Genomic DNA, 15508 nt, shown 5'->3' with positions numbered 1-15508 from the left:
GGACACAATAGTAATGATTGAATCTTAAAAAAAAGACCAGATAGCTGTAATCTTGAATCAAAATATATGAAAATGGTAGATGGGAGGATGACAGTTGACATAACAGACAAGAATGGTGATTTCATGGGAGAAGAGGTGTCTCCAGAGAAGAATCCACGGAGCCCCTGAAGAGAGGACTTGAACTAGGGACCAGCAGGGTCCTTGGCTTACAAGACAGAAAAGAACCTCAGCACATGCCATTCAGGGGCACAGACAAAGGTTTATTTAGGAAATCAGATAAACATTCAAGGGAGAATGTGAGCCATCTCAAGAGTGAGAGCTGTCTTTTGGGGGTTCCCAGCTCTTCTTTTAAAGGAGTTGGTGAGGCACGGGTATGGGGAGGTATGTGGGAATATCAGTCTGGTGATCTCAAAATGGTTGTTAATTTCAGGATCCTCAGGCTGACGCGGTCCTTACTATCTGATCAGTAGGTAATACTGGAACATCCCCTAAAGTATCGTATCTCTTAGCCAGGCATGCTGGTGCACACTTGTGATCCCAATGACCCAGAAGCATGATCAGGAAGATCACAAATTCAAGGCAGTCTCAGAAGGTTGCAAGACCCTGTTTCCAAAAACAAAAAAAAAAAGGGACTGGGGGTATATCGCTAAGTGGTAAAGCACCCCTGTATCATTTCCCCCCTCTCGCTATTATTGGGGGTTTAATTAATAGTGCTCAAGGTAATTATAAGTGAATGGATTTCTAGCTTTCCCAGGAATTTGGGAGTCACTGGCCTTAGGGAGTGAGGGGCCTGGAAAGTTTGTGGAACTTCTGAATTAAATTTCATTTCCTTGCCCTTCCCTTATGTCTCCTTTCTGCCTATTTTTTTAAATTATTATTTCTTCTTGCCTTCCTCAGTGAGACCAACAGTGAGAATACCATGGTGAGTGCCTACCAAAGAGAATACTGAGGAGAAATAAGCCAGTGCCCGACGAAGCCTAGGAGAGCTCAGAAATTGGAGGCACTGGCCGCACAGAAACGAAGTCCAAAGCACGGAGATTGGTTCACCATGCCCTGGGTGACCAGGTGTACCGCCAAGGGAACAGGCAGATAAGCACCTCCCAGGGAAGAGCCCAGTGCATGACTCAAAGTCGCCTAGAACAGAAACTCATGCCAGGCTTAAGGGGCACAGTGCGTACTTCCAGCCAGAGGGGAGAGAGCGCGCTAGATCCCGCCCCTCGTGTTCCCTCAGGGCCCCATGGCCAGCAGCTCCACTCCATGCCCAACATGGCCCAGTGGGGTGCTACCATGGAAGGACATTCCTTCTTCTCTCCTCCATGAGGTTGAAAAGGTGGAGAAGTAGGGCCAGGCTGAAGCCACTGATGTGTGCGCTTATGAAGAAAGAGCACCATCTCTGAGTCTGAAACAGGGAAAGCTACTCCTCAGGAGATGCGCCCAGCACAGGTGGTAGGACTCTTGATCAGGAGTGTTCGGGGCCCCAGGCTTGTCCTCACATGAAGGGCAGGAAGCTGCACAGGACTGTCTTTCCCTGCTGTGTACGTGTGGATGCACACACGCACTGAGATGGCGGACACAGCACATCAAATCCAGGAGGACAATTTCCCACCCCAAATGGGAGGCACAGCCTGGTCAGATGGGGCCTAAAAAACTTGTGTGGATGCAGTTTTCTGGTAGGGCCTCCCTGTCATTTTAAGATAGCATTTTACCAGGGTCCCTAGGAGAACCAGACCCAGGAGGATGATCAGACCTCCCCAGAAGGTAGCCTCAACCAGGACTCCCATATACCTGGATTACGGCACCCAAAGAGGCAAAACAGTGAGTCTGGGGACCTGCCAGGTGTACGGCTGAAGCCTCCCCTAGTGTGGGTCTTGTCCAGCTCCATTTCTACTTTCCCTGCATTGCTGATCTATGCACAGCAACAGGCGTCCAGCCGGAGCTGAGTGAGAGCTGTTCTGCTGTCCATCACCACTTTGTTCGGTGAGTTAGTGAGTCTGCTGGTCTTGAAATTCCAAGTCAGCGAGTCATGGCCTCGTCATGAGGATGGGAGTGTGGGGTGCGAGGACTTCAACCTGGGAGGACAAGGCCAGCACTGTTAGGCGACCTACTCTCGCTACAGCCGTGCTAATTCTTATCAGGGTGTTGTCATGCCAGGGACAGTGTGTCATGCCAGACTCCGTAGAATGAGGGAAAAGATAGCATTCCCACCAACCTCCCTCTCCACAAATCTCCAAGACAAAGATACTCTTGTCCACTGTTTCCTTGGGAATCTACTGCCCCATGGTCTGGCCCAAAACTTTCAATCCCAGTCATCCATCCTGAGTAGGAAAGCCACATCTCAAATGAACTTGACGTATCCCATCATATTACCCACTTGTGTTAAGGAGGTAGGCGTCCTGAGCACGACCAGCCGGACACTGTGCTCCGATGTGTGCAGTCCTTCCCCAAGCTTTCAGGGTCCCACAGGAGGGAGGCACCTGAAGATGGCATCGGAAGGACCCACTGTGGTGCAGCTGCAGCCCCAACCATATCTCCCTCAGGGAAGTGAATTATGCTGGGAGGAAAGAAAAAGTTTGGGTACACCGAGGGTGGGATCCTGGGCGCAGCCTGGTTGGGGGACCACCTTCACCCCTCCAAGTTCAACATGTGTTCGCAGTCTAGTGTTTTTCTCCTGCTGGAGTGTGATGTTTAACATCTGCATGGCTTTAGTTATGCAGGGATTACCTTAGTGGGTTGGGTTTCTTGTTGGCCTTTGTATCGTTGTTGGTTTCACCGTTTTATCACCCCGTTTTTTGGTAGTAGGGGTAGGGGTTAGAAGGAAAATTTCACCTTATGTGACAGGAGCTCATCTATTGTGGTATTGCTTGGGCTGTGAACATGGTGTCTGGCTCAGATTGGAATCCGTCTGGATATTTGAACATGTGACAGAGATGTCTTTCTTAAGCGACAGTGGTCATATCTGTGCCCCTATGGCCCACTGGAATGGCAGTCTCAAACCTGCAGTACAAACCCCCTGCTGCAAACTGTGATGGGAACTAGCAGTCTGACATGGCTAATGCGTCACATGGTGGGGGCTAAGCTTTGCTTGATGTGTCTAGAATTGTCCGCACAGTATGGCCTGCACACATTGGCAGGAGTCACACAACTATGTTATATGGAGGGTTTTAGAGTCTCCTAGGGGGAGTCCTTATGATTGATCCATGTTTGTATCTGAGAGAGACTCTGTTCTGTGGTGGGCCCAACAGTAATCACAGCAATTTGCTGAGCATAAGTTAGGTTAGCTCTTCAATTTATCTTTTTGAATAACTCCTTGTTATGGGTGTAATATGAGTAATGAATAGGTTTGGTGGTTGTTATTTCTTTTTTCTTTTCAGCTCACAAGCTGTTGTCACAGACCCTGTCCCCATTCAGGGGAGCCTTTAGTGGTTCAGTTAATTTGTCAGGTACGAGATCGCATAGCTAGCCCAGCTGTAACAGCTCATGTCTGTAGGTATATGTAACCACATCAGGCAGAGTGTTCTCAGCCGTGGTTAAAAGGTGGCCATCTTGAGTGGGTGACTGCAGCAGCCCGGTAGTCCTTATCAGCTTTGAGTTTCAAGGACCCACCTGGGAACCAGCTGTACCATCAGCTGGAACATCTTTGAACTGGGGCCCCCACTTGATTGCTGGAGAGGTGGGAACCTACCAGGGCTGTTTAACCTCCTCCAGTAAAGCAGTTACTGTGCTCCAGAGTTGGCCAACCTTGTGCCCCAGGGGGCTCTAGACTGAGCGTGCCACATCTGTTTAATGATGGAGCTTTGTTGAGCCCTTCCTGGTTTACTAGTGAGGACTCACTTGCTTAGATCTTGATCACCTTCAGTGCTTTAGTGATCAGGTCCTGTTTGTAGCTGGGCCCAGTAGCAGGTTAGGAGTTGAAGGTGCTTTTGTCTGGTGGCTGCCTCAGGTAATTTGTGTCTAAAACTCAAGTTGCCGGTGCAACCTGGTCACAGGTTCCAATCTGCAAGGGCTGGAGTCAGTGAGCTCCACTGACCCCAATGGCAGGGCCTGTGTCACTGTGTGTTGCATGGCCTGGAGGGCCTACTGTTGTTGGAGCCCCAGTTAAAAGTGTCCACCTCAAGGGGGAACTTGACAAAAGGGGCCAAAAAATACCAGATGCGGAACTTTCCAGCCAGATAGAACTGCCAGTTTTTGAGTCCCTTTCTTGTCAGTGGGAGCCTTCTTGTTAAACAAGATTTTGTGTAATCATGTTAGGAATGTTATTTTGGCTACTGGCCCATGTGTTTCCCAGAAACTGCAGTTATTGACTAGGTCCCTGGTCCTTTTAGCCTTGGTGGCCCAAACCCAGCCTGCATGCGGTAGGCCAGCAGGAGGATGTCCTCAATAGAGTGGATGACAGGTGCTTCTGAGGGAAGCCAGCTTGCGGTGGATCTAACCTTGGCCCCTGGGAGCCGATTGCAGGGGAACCGAGGTGTCTCTGTGAGTGTAGTACAAGTATACTGCATGCACACAAATTGTTCCTGAGCTTTACCCCACAAAAGAATTGAGAAGAAGGCATCGGTCAGATTTGTACCAGCATAGTTTCCCAGGGGAGATGTCACCACCTCTGCAATGGCAATGATGCCAAGTACCACAGGAGCCAAGGGTGGCACCTGGGCGTCTGAACTATGGCAGTCCACTGTCAGCCTGCAGGCTCCTGAGGCCTTATTCATGGCCAGACTATAAACTGTGACAAGGCGGTGTGTAATGTTCCTGCCGGCAGCAAGGCCCAAATTCATACAGTGATGTCTTTTTCTCCTCCTGTTATGTGGTACTGCTTTTGTTGACTGACCTGTCAGGGCTGGGGTAACTCAGGAAGCGGTGGGAGTGGATGCACCCCACTGGTATGACTCAGGTTCTTTGTGGTGAGGGGACATCCTGCCTCAGACGATGGTGATGTTCTCTGTTAAAAAGAGCCAAATGCCCATGTCTGTGACACACTCAGTGGTGGGAACATGATCCCTGGTGCCCAGAATGGCCAGAAGGATGGAAAAAAAGGACTGAGTTCAAGTCTGAGTGCTGGAGGGAGGGACTCAACTAGGCTTGCCCACAACCCTCTCTCCCAGGAAGCGACTGAGAGACCCTCCTCTGGAGAAACTAAATGACCTCATAGGAAAGACCTATAATTACTAACATTTGAAGAGTGTCCTCCACAGAAAAGGTCGGCTGCTACCTGATGCTTACTCAGTGCAACTCAGTCAAAACTGAGCTGCTCATCAAATTGTGCATCATCCGTATATGAACAAATAGCCAGTCATTTTGAGACATTGAGGGAAGCCACCACTATAGAGACCAAACCAAAAAGAAAAAAGCAGGAATTATGATGAAACAGCAATGCACAGCACAGAAGAAACACCACAAGAGATTAAAACTATAATTAAAATCCTCAGATAAAAACAGAACCAAGCGAAAATGCCCATATAGCTGAAACAATATTGCATCCAATAAAGGAGGAGCAGGATGTTCTCAGAGAGTAATGAGTCAGGACCCGACCATGCTCTTGAAAATTAAAAGTATGGGAGCCATAATTTAAAATTCAGTAGGAAGTTGGAAAACAAAGTTGAGAAAAATCTTCTCCAAAGTAAAACAAAAAGATAAAAAGAGGAAAGAAACAGATAAAATTAGAGAAACAATCCAGGAAATCTAACATTCAATTAATTGGATATCTAACAAGAACAGAGATGAAGGAATTGTTCAAGAAAATATTCTATATTCAGGCATGGGGATGCACACCTGTGACCCCAGAGACTCGGGAAGCTGAGGCAGGAAGATCCCAAGTTCTGGGATCTTGCCTGGGCAATTGAGTGAGACCCTGTCTTCAAATAAAAAGAATAAAAGGACTGGGGGTGGGCGGGTAGCTCAATGGTAGAGCACCCCTGGGTTAATCCCCAACAATGGCGGAGGGAGATGCGGGTGTCCAGGTGGAAGAAATGGCTCCAGCCCAATAAGTGAAAGCAGACCCCACAAAGGTGCATCTTTGTGAAATGTCAGGGTTCCCTGGGTGAAGAAATATTCCAAAAGTTTCTTAAGAGACAAAGAGAATATCAACATGTAAAGGATTGGGAATAAAGATGGCATTAATGTCCTGAACAGCAACACTGGAGGCCTTAACAAAATAGAGCAACATTTTCAAAAATTTCACCCAAAGTGTACATTTGGCCAAACTATGAACCGAGTATGAAGACAGAATATATGCAAAACCCTTACTACTCCCCAAGCAAACCATGAAAAATGAAGACAAACAGACTCCGCCCAGGAAAGGCTTGGGGAACTCCAGGATGCAAGCCGTCTTGCAGGCCCAGGGGTAGCACGCAGGCTCCAGCAGCAGCAGGAAGGGGACAGATGCCCTGATGCTCTTAACCACACGAGGAAAGGGAGAGGAAAGACCTAGTAATAGGTTCAAAGATGGGTGAATAGTGAAAAAAATGAAGAAAAACCAAGTACTGTACAACCGTGTAACAATCATGGTACACTTGTTGGCTCAGCAATGAATGACATTTATAGTTACAATAATGTAAACACTGATTATCATGGTGTCACTGTATTGGGAGGAAGGGGAAGGCAAGGAAAGTATCAGCTAGGTCTGCATCCACCATGTCAGGACACGTGATGGTTCATTTTATGTGCCACCTTGGCTGAATCACAATACCAGAGTAGATGTCTCTGCAAAGATATTTCTTAGATGAGATTAACATTTAAATAAGTGTACTTTGAATATAGCAAATTATCCTCCATAATGTGGTAAGCCCCATCCAATCAGTTGAAGACCTAAAGAGAAAAAAATCGCTGTCGTCCCACAAAGAAGACAGAATTCTGCCTCCAGACTGCTTTCAGACTCAGGCTGCACATCAGCTCTTACCTGGGTCTCCAGCCTGCCCACCTGCTCTGCAAGTTTTAGACTTGCCAGCCCTACAATTGCTGAGCCAATTCCTTAAAATCAACCATTCAGTCAATTGTGTGTGTGTGTGTGTTAATCGGATTTATGTCATTATACCAAAATACAAGACACAGGCTACTTATGAAGAAGAAGGAGGAGGAGAAGAAGGAGCAGGAGGAGGAGGAGAAGGAGAAGAAGGAGGAGGAGGAGGAGGAGGAGGAGGAGGAGGAGAAGAATTGAAAGAAGAAGGAGGAGAAGAAGGGGAAGAAGGGGAAGGGGAAGGGAAGGGGAAGAAGAGGTTATTTAGCTTGCAGTTCTGTAAGTTCTAAGTCCAAACAGCATAGCACTCTGTGGCTCTGTGGCACAGGACACCCCTTGGCTGCATCACTTCCTGCAATGGCAAAAGCCCTGTGTGGCAGCAAGTAAGTGATTATATCTAAAACCAGAAGCAACTCAGGGTTGGGTCAAACTCAGGCTTCAAAACAATCCCCTCTCAAGAACTGTCAAGGAATTCCATGAGAAGTACCTTCTGTGAACATGTGCCCAATGTCCTAATGACCTTCCACACCATCTTCCAATATCACCAACCTGGGGACAAAGTTCCCCGTAGATGAACTTTTCTGGGAACACAAACCATTGCAGTATGTACATGTAAATTAGGTATATCTATATAGATATAGACCTATATGTATGTATACAACATATACATACTTATACACAAATGATTATACATAAACATACATGTACCACATACACATCCTATTGGTCTGTTTCTCTGGGGAACCCTGAGTAATACAGGAAGTCAGTAGCTAATGACTCAAGACATGGCATATATTTTTTAATACAGAGGTAAAATGAGAACAAAAATGCTGAAATGTGATGTCAATAATGGATACTTCTGGCAAGTGGGATAATGGCCCACTGGTAACAGGGCTGAAATCAACTTTGTGTGTGCTTGTTAATTTTTTTTTTTTTTGCTTGCTATTAACAAGTATCACCTTGATAGTGATTAATATTCCTGCTCCCAAAATTAAAAGCATCACTGCAAAGGATGTTTTCATCATGTCTTCATTTTCTTCTCTGCTCAGTGCCGCACAGGGACATTTTGATAGAATGATATGCCCCTTCCTCTTATAACCTCAAAACTGTTCCAATACTATTGTCTGTTGAAATTAAGCAAATTTTGGTTGACACCCTTCAGTCTAAATATTTTTCATTTTAAGTAAAAAACTAATTAAAAAGCTTTGCTGTCATGCATAATTGAAGTGGTGTATTTAACAAAATCCAATACACTTCAATGATTTTTTTTTTTTGTATTAAAAAAGATTAAAGATTGCACTTGACAGTAGATGGACAGTGTGGGGAAAAGAATTGTCATGTTGTGTCACTAACCAATGGCCTCAGTGTGTCAACCTGATCTATGCCATGGAGGCCAGGTTTCTTTCTCTTGGCTTTCTATTTCCTGTTAGAATGTTTTTGTTGTCATAATTTTGGCCTCTTTTGCAAGTAGGTGTCAGATTTTCTTGTGCCTCTGTTTTGAGCAAAAATACTATTTAAAAACACATTTTATGCAACTCATTTCCCCAGCTTTGGAATGCAGTCAAGAAACTCGGAACCCCTCTCCTGACACATTCCAGGATCTTAGTTTCCATAACACAAAGAGGATTAAGTGGTGACCCATTTTAGGTGCAGCCAAAATACTGTTTTAAATAATAATCATCTACATAACTTCCCTAACTGGTCTGTCAATGCTATTGTTACTATTCTGAGACCATTAATCCAATGAGCCAAAGGGAATTAAAACTCCAGATTCCTACTGAAAGTCTCGAGGTTGCTCTTCTTCACTTTCTGTAGAAAGGAGCAGAAGAGGGGTTTACTCGAAAAGTCCCTTGTGAACTGGGTGTGATGGCACAGTCCTGTAATCCCAGTGACTGTGCCCGGAGCCCAAGGCAGGAGGATCACAAGTTCAAGGCCAACCTGGGCAATTTAGCAAGACCCTGTCTCAAAATTAAAAATAAAAACAGCTAGGGATGAAGTTCAGTGGCAGAGTGCCCCTGGATCCAGTCCCTAGGACTTGAAAGAAGAAAGAAAAGAAAGAAAAGAAAAGAAAAAAGAAAGAAAAAGAAAGAGAGAAAGAAAGAAAGAAAGAGAGAGAGAGAGAGAGAGAGAGAGAGAGAGAGAGAGAGAGAGAGAGAGAAAGAAAGAAAGAAAGAAAGAAAGAAAGAAAGAAAGAAAGAAAGAAAGAATTCCTGGTGAGCTTAAAGATTCTAGAATCCTGGTATCCGACTTTAGAGATCATTATTTTGTGAACTCTAGTTCCTGAAAGCAGAATTGCCCAAAATACACATGACACGAGGGTTTTTCTTAGAAAGTATTTGGAGTTGGGGATGCAGTTCAGTGGTAGAGCGCTTGCTAGCATGCACAGGTCTTGGATTCACCCCAGCACTGAAATTTAAAAATGTGTTTGTATTATTTTTATTATTTGGGGAGACCCAGAATAGAAAACAGGAGAATCTGCTGGTTTCTTTTTTTTTTAATTTTATTTTATTTTTACAGACTGCATTTTGATTCATTGTACACAAATGGGGCACTTTTCGTTTCTATGGTTGTGCACAATGTAGATTCTCTCCATTCATGTACTCATACATGAACATAAGGTAATGATGTCTGTCTCAGTTCACCATCTTTCCTTCTCCTGCCCCTCCCTGCCTCATTTACCTCTACACGGAAGTGCCTCCATTGAATCTGCTGGTTTCTGATGAAGAATTTGAACCACTGGAAAATTTTGCTCTTCAATGAGGGCCCTCAATAATCTTGAAAATAAAGTCATTTTAGTTTCTTCATTTTTGCTTATAAAAAAGCTAAGAGTTGGGCGTGGTAGCACATGCCAATAATCCCAGCGGTATGGAAGGCTGAGGCAGGTGGATTCAAAGCCAGCCTTAGCAATTTAGCAAGGTCTTAAGCAATTTAGTGAGAACCTGTCTTAAAAAAAAAAAAAAAAAGGACTGGGGATGTGGCTCAGTGGTTAAGAACCCCAGGGATCAATCCCTGGAATCTCACCCCCCCCAAAAAAAAATCTAAGGATCCCAAAGCGTGAAATAACCATTATGAGAAATAAATTTTACTGAGAAGATCTATAGCAGCTAATAAGCATTTAACTGCAAGTAATAAAACACTTAAAGCATCAATGCTAGGAGTTTGTGCTTCTCAAATAAAAGGAATTCAGAGGCAGACCAGCCAGCCAGGTGGTCAGTGACCTGAAATGTCAGGGCTTTGGGTCAACTCTCCCTCAGATGGTCAGGTACCCATAACAACTCCAAACACCCTACCCTCACACGACAAGGGCACAGAGAGAAGGGAGGCGGGGGACTTCTATTTTCCTCAGTCTCTCTTTTAACTAGAGGAAAATTATTCCCAGAAATTACAATAGACAACTCATTCAAATTGACATTAGGGGCTGGGGTTGTGGCTCAGTGGTAGAGCCCTTGCCTAGCATATGTGAGGCACTGGGTTTGATCCTCAGCACAGCATATAAAATAAATGAATAAAAATAAAGGTCTGTCAACATCTAAAAATTTTTTTAAAAAAATGACATTAGAAAATTCATGTGTTGAAATGTTCATTTAAGTAAAAATGAAATATATTTTCACCAGAGGGGGAAAAAAAAGCAAAACAATAATTTTGAAAGTTAGAAAAGTGTTTTTACAAGTCCCTGGCGGGGCTGGGGGTACCACTCACAGGTAGGGTGCTTGCCAAGCTCAGGGTTCCATCCCCAGCACAGCAAAAGCATTCAAAATAAACAAACAAAAAGTCCCTGGCAAACTTCCCCTCGTGTCTCCTTGGCCAGAACCCAGTGTTGCGATGTCTTCCTCGAATGGTAAAGGAGACTCACAAAGCAAGTGTCCGGAATGTTCAGCTTTTGAAGGTAGGTTCAGCGGGTAGGGAGGAGGAGTGGGGAAATACGTGGCTTTGCATTTCACAACAGCAGTGTTTGCCATGTGTAAATGTGTCCGGAATGGCTGACTTTCTTGGCAAAATTTGTGACTCTGTAAAGGTGTACTGAGCGGGGATTGCTGGCCTGTTGCATCATCGCACCAACTCCCTTCCTGAGCTCCTGTGTGACCGGAGTTCTCCAGGCTCTGCCTGCTCCCTCCGCCCCAGTCATAGCCATGTGTCCACCAGCTCCCCAATGAGCAATTCCTCCAGCCTTAACAGCACCCCAGAGGAGGCCATCATTCCTGGACTCATGCATTAGCCAGGTGTTCACACTGCCCAGGAAGAGTAGCTCCTGCCCTTCGTGACATGATCAGGGCGTGGGGAAAAATACACAGCGTTCATAAGTAAAGGCCACCATTAGGCAACACCGCCCCAGGGCCAGGTTCACACATTCACTCCACAAGGGTCAACCGCTTCCTGGTGCTCTGCTGTGCACTGTGGGTCCCAACAGAAAATGGACATCAAGGTCCCTGTTCTGAGAGCTCACATTCTAGAGTAAGCGGATGGACTGTGTGCAAGCCAGCAGGCCCCGGGTAGGGACGGGAGGGCTGAGAAGACAGAAGAGCCGTGGTGAACCCGGAGTGGAGCAGGAGCCCCTTGGAAGGAGAGTTGGGAAAGCCTTCCTGGAAGGCAGCGCTCGCTGGGGCCTGAGTGATCTGAGAATGAAATGGTCGGATGGAAGAACATTCCAGGCAGGGGAGCAGCAGGCTGAAGATGAGGAGAGAAGGAAGACCAGTGAGCAAGGGAGACGGGAGAAGCTTGGACTGGCCTCTATCAGCTGGACCTTGGAAGCCCAGGTAGCAGCTTGGCATTTATGGAGGTACATGCCACCTTGGAGTGGGAGCGTGACATGATCAAGTTTGGGGCAGAATGGATTTTTTTTTTTAATGTGGAACACTTCACGGATTTGCATGTCACCCCTACACAGGGCCTGTGCTAATTTTGTCTGTATTGTTCCAGTTTTAGTGTACGTGCTGCCACGCAAGCACTGGAGGATGGACCTTAAGGGGGCCAGTGTGACACAGAAGGAAGAGGCGAGAAGCCGTTGCTGAAGAGGGAGGTGACACGGCTGGGTGAGCTGTGAAAGCAGGGGTGTGGACAGAAGCAGGTGTCTTCAGAGGAGGGGCCGCAGGCCTGCTGTTGTATTGGGCGGGAGGGAAAGAGGACTTTGGCCTGGTTGTGCCACAATGGAGACAGGGAGACAGGAAAGCCGGGGCTAGACTGCCTGGTGGCATTTGGAGAGCCAGGAAATTGACCACAGGAAGACAACTGCAGCATGTGGTGCTAAAGACACCTTTCCAAAGGGGGCCTGGGAGGTGACCTGTGCCAAGGGGAAACGGGGAAAACCTGAGAGGCAGGCTCCAGGTGGGAGGACTGGGGAGAGGTGAGGAGACCACATGGTGGACGTTTTAGACCGCACTGAAGAAATGTTCCTCTTGTCAGTTCTTTGGCAATGACATGGCCATCGTGCTGGCAGGCATGACTGAGTGGCAGGAGGCAGGTGCCTTAGATGAAGGTCCACTGGCCCCTGTGGAGAGGCCTCCCTGGGAGGCATGAACTAATTGGGGCACTTGGTCACAGTCAGAGTCTGCTGCTGTCCTGATGTAAGGTACCTGTTCCCCACAGATGAATAGGCACACTGGAGAAGTCAGAATAAGTCACACAAATTGGAAAATAAGCCAGAAAGCCATCTTACTAATTCACAGTAGAGTATCGTTTTCCAGAGACCCAAATCCCCCCATCTCCTATCTATATTTGTGCCCTGTCCACTTTCCTGTTCCCAGATGTTGCATCATTAGTTAGAAGTAAATTTGTTGCTCTTGGATATGGAGCAGAGTCTTTTTATTTGATTAATATTTTTAGTTGGAGATGAACACAATATCTTTATTTTATTTATTTTTATGTGGTGCTGAGGATTGAACCCAGAGCCTCACACATACTAGGCAAGCACTCTACCACTGAGCTCCAGCCCCAGCCCTGGAGCTGTCTTGAGGGACATTTCACAGTGGGCCTCAAAGTCTCTCTTCCCTCTCGTGCCTGGATTACCCTTGTCTCATTCAGCCTCTCCCTCCTGGACGCTGCTGACCCTCACCACTGCCAGGTTTGGTTCTCAGACTCTCCAACAGAAGCCCTAGCAGGATAGGCTTCTTGCTAAGCCCTGGGTTGCTGCACACTGAGCACTTTGCACACACCTTGGGGGTCAGTCCTCACAATGCTTGGGAGGTAAACTACACCTTCCAGGGGAGGAAACTGAGTTTAGAAGGCTAAGGACCTTGTCCAGGAGCTCAGAGCTCTAGAGTGACACATCCTGGACTCACCTGGGTCTGTTGACTCTCAAAGACAGGATTCTCTTCAGAAGCCTTTTGTCCTATGTTTATTACTGTCCCCTCTCATGGACTCAGTACAAGTTCCATCTTCTCTTACATATCTTTGAGGTTCACCGATTGCCACATCCTAGATAAGACCCCAAGAGCCCTCCACAGCAAAATTAAAGTCTTTAAACATCTTTCATTGGTTCTGATTAGACTCAAACCCCTTAGCACAGGCTGCAAGACCCACACTCGAACTGGCATCACCACACCCCTACGCTGCAGCCAGCATCAGGAGCACTTGGGGATTTATTAAAAATGGACATGAGTGGGCTGGGATGTAGCTCAGTTGGCAGGGTGCTTGCCTGGCATGCACAAGGCCCTGGGTTCAGTCCCCAGCAGCACACACACACACAAAAAAGAACATGCGGGGCCACCATTTTCCCCAGCCTCTGGCCTAGTCCCTTTGGCAGTTTAGTAGTGATGATAAGCAACATGACTATTTACTCTTGCTGGTCATGGTTATAAGTGTTTTACATGTTCACTTAACCCACAAATTACTATATGAAACAGATACTCTTAGTAGACCTATTTAAGAGAGGAGATGATTGAAGCACAGTACGGGTAATTAACTTGCCCAATATCACCAGCAAGCAAGTGGTGGAGCTGGATTTGAATCCAATCAGATTGAGAGCTAAAGGTTGTGTCTATGCACAGAGACCCCCAGGCGTTAGTTCTCAGATCCTGAATTTGGAGGCTTGCTTTCTGCTGAAAACAGGCTACCAAAACCTGGCTTCTAGGTATTGCAGCAGAGAACAGAGGAAACCAAGTCTGCAGGAGATAGTTTGAACAGGCCCTTCAGAGACCCTCAGCGCAGGTCAGAACCCGGCAAGTGCTGGCACAGGCACAGGGGTGGTCCCACCCCAGGAATTCCCTCCACCTCTGTCCAGGTAGAGCAAGGGAGGAATGTCAGCTTCACATCCGGTCATTTGGAAATCCCTGGTGATTTCCTCCTCAACCCCACCCACAGTAACCTCTTGCCAGAGATGGGTTTCATCATCAGTTGAGAGGCCTTCATTTCTCAATATGAAAACCTCTTGTCAAGGAGTAGTCTATATATAGCCATTAAAAAGAACCTAAAACAATTTGCATGTCTGTGACTTTGTGAGTGTGTCTGATGGGTGGTGCGATTATTATTAGCAAAGGGGAGGTGGCAGACTGGCACCGGTTGCAGGTAGAAGAAATTTAAAGGGGAGTAGAGGATTCTGAAGGCGGCAGCTTGGCCCACCAGGTTCCAGGTCTGCTTACGCAAATCTGGCTTGGAGTATTGCAGAGAAAAGTTGCCAGTTGTCCCTTCCATTTTAGCTCTACCCAGGGCCCAGGACTTACCATTAGGAGTGACTTGCTCTTGTTTTGGTACCTACTCCTGCTGGGTTTTATGCATTGGGGTCTGCCTGAGAGCAGCTTCCCTGAGAGATAACTGAGCCACAGGGCATTGCCCCAAGCAATTGGCAGAGGGTACAACTATGGTGATGATCATTTATCAAGAGTGCAGATTTTCCCTTTAATACTTGAAGATAGGACACAAAACAGGTTAAGAGGTTAAATAATTTGTCAAGTTCAGAGCTAATTAGTGGGAGAGCTGGAATACAAACCCGAGGCCAGGTTTAAATTTAAAGTTCTGGGACTCTGCAGATCTCGGGCCTGTCCGAAGGATGTTGGAACAAGGGCTGGAGCCTGTGGCCTGAGAAGGCCTTGCTAGGTTGCTCTCCTAAGGGACCCTGCCCACAGCGTGGACACCGGGCCTGCCATTCACGCTCTGTCTGCACCTTTCACAAAGAGCTTTCTCGTGGTCATTGTTCGGACCCATTCAGATGGTGTTGTCCACCCAAAGGAAGATGGCTCCAGGCAAGAGGCACCAAAGGCAGACTCGAGGCCTGCGGGGTTGGCAGCTCCACAGCTCCCAGTTTCCAAGTGTGGCCTGGAGAACAAGGGCGCGCCCTTGGCCCTGAGGGGAAGGGCACCACTGAGAAGGCAGGTCAAGCTCCTGTCTAAAGCCCCCTGGCTAAGCCCCCTCCAGACTGGGTCTAGGCAGGTTGTTGCCGCCACTTCCTTATTGTGAAACTTTGAACTAGTTAATTAATCTGTCTGTTCCGTGCTCTCCTTGTCTGTAAAATCAAGATAATTATGGTAAGGAATAACTGGGGAATAAGTGAGCTTGTTCAGTATGGGCAAAGTATTTAGAAGAGTTCTTGGCAAAGAGTAAGTGTTACAGCATGCCAGCAATTAAGTG

General features: G+C 46.7%; 1 non-coding gene across 1 annotated transcript; it reads right to left on the bottom strand.

Moving 5' to 3' along the window:
* Positions 1–11789: 11789 nt before the first annotated feature.
* LOC124962548 (U6 spliceosomal RNA) lies at positions 11790–11895 on the bottom strand. The gene has a single exon (XR_007104550.1). It is a non-coding gene; the product is annotated as a U6 spliceosomal RNA (small nuclear RNA).
* Between the last annotated feature and the right edge of the window lie 3613 nt (positions 11896–15508).

This window comes from Sciurus carolinensis, chromosome 12, assembly GCF_902686445.1.
Source record: "Sciurus carolinensis chromosome 12, mSciCar1.2, whole genome shotgun sequence".
NCBI classification, from domain to species: Eukaryota; Metazoa; Chordata; class Mammalia; order Rodentia; family Sciuridae; genus Sciurus; species Sciurus carolinensis.
The sequence above is the reverse complement of the archived record's forward strand: the minus strand, read 5'-3'. Positions and strand labels throughout refer to the sequence as shown.